Source organism: Protobothrops mucrosquamatus, unplaced genomic scaffold (assembly GCF_001527695.2).
Source record: "Protobothrops mucrosquamatus isolate PMUCROS unplaced genomic scaffold, P.Mucros_1.0 scaffold1072, whole genome shotgun sequence".
NCBI lineage: Eukaryota > Metazoa > Chordata > Lepidosauria > Squamata > Viperidae > Protobothrops > Protobothrops mucrosquamatus.
This window is the reverse complement of record NW_015387300.1, coordinates 258,037-260,044: the sequence shown is the minus strand read 5'-3', so window position 1 is coordinate 260,044 and position 2,008 is coordinate 258,037.

The following is a 2,008-nucleotide window of genomic DNA, read 5'->3' as shown; positions in this document are numbered from 1 at the left end:
AGGAGAAGGGCGGGATATAAATCTAAATAATAAATAAATAATAAATAAAATGTATCTACGTGATATTAGGAAACATGCTAGCCCTCTAATAAACATTTTCAAGATGAATGAAATGAGTTGGAGAATCATCTTTGTCCCTTTTTTAAAAATTGGGGATTATTTATTGCCCAGTCACTAGCTAATAGATTCTATTTTTAATCTTTCCAATCTGAATGAATGGTGGGAAGATATATATATAAAAGGAGTTAGGACTTTATCTTTCAGCAAGATAACGCCCTATAAAAGAGAAAGCCCTATAAAAGAGAACCAATTTTACATTCATTAAGCATGACACATGTAATGAGGAAGTGAGTCTTTGATCACATAGCTGTGTATGCCATCTTGACTTTTTCAGTTCCCTCCGCTGATACACTTGAGGGAAGAAGTTTAAAAAATACAATATTGAAATAAGAAATGTGATGGATCCAGCTTGTGGAGAAAACAGTTCATAAAAAAAAAGGCAGGAGTTCAGAAAGCTGATGGCTGCTCCATTCTGAGCCCTCTCTCTTCTCTATACTGGTCATGTAACCCTGAATGGAGTATATGGAGCTGAAGTTATGCTTTCAAGTGTACACACACAAACACAGAGAGGCATAATACACGAGAACAGTAATGCATGCAAACAGAGATGCAACATGTTATTTTATTACGCAGGAGTAATGTGCCTGCCATAGCCATTGCTAATAAAGGAAAAAAGTCTGGTCATTACTGTCTCATGATATTATGTATCCTTACATATAACGTAAAGGAGAGGAAAGTCATTGGATCTTGTGAAGACAGTGACAGTTTTGGGGCAACAGTGAATGAAAATATCCATATCTACTTCTTCAGATCTAGTTTCCAAAATACAGGATTTAAAAGCAAGGCCTTTCTAGAGGCAAGTCAGCAGCACTTCCAGTTATTCTTGCTTAAGAACAGCCCTTTTGCGTAAATACTCTGGGGAATAACTGTCTTCAGCTTTACATGGTTTGTATCTCAAGCCATTTCGGATGCCATTTCAAAACTCCTACAAGCAGATCTTGCAATAAAATGTTGTTTTGCCAAGACAATTGTTCAAAAAGGCCAAAAATTGTTATACTCTCTAGGGAGAAAAAAGTACCTTTTGACTAGTTCTCATATGACATTACAGGCAAAAGTCACTGAAGGAAAAAATGGCACATTTGTTAACATTTGGAAAAAAAGCTGTCAAGTGGTTTCCCCAAATACAAAAGCTGAATGTGCAAGTTAGTGAAGAATAAAATATTTCATGGAACTTGGAGAAATAGATTCTGACACAGGAAAAAGCAGATTGTATAATTGTATAAAGACAATATAGCTGAACAGAAACAAGAGAGTACTTCTTTACACATCACACTATTAACATGGAGTTTGCTGCTGCATGATATGGTAATCGTGACTTTTTAAAAAGGTAACAAGTACATCAATGGGAAGTTTATTGACAAGGAAGCACTTTAACAACTGAACTTCAGAATCATAGAATATATACTTCAGAAGGCCGTGTAACTCAGGAACAAACTACAAGATGGAGAGAATATTTCAATTATGTCCTGCTATGATCTTCTGGTTACTAGCTGAAAAAAACAAAACCTGTATGGATATTTCATCAGCTCCAGAAGGGCCACTGTATTTTAAATTAATATAATTAGGTACTCAGATGCAAAATTTGACTTCCAAAAACATGCAAGAGAACCTTTTCCAATCTAGGCATTTTCAAAATGTATGGACTTCAATTCTCAGCCAGGGCCATGATGCCTAGGAAATTGTGAAAATTGACCTACACATTTAGAGGGCACCCACCTGGATAAGACTGGATTTTTTGTTCATGTTCTAAAGACCGTATAGTACACCACCACCCCCCAAAAAATCCTATTGAAATCTTCTATAAGTAATAGAAAATATTTTGCTAGTAGCTTTTTGTTCTTCTTATATACTGAATCTGTATCACCCATTACTGGAGAAGCAACAGTTT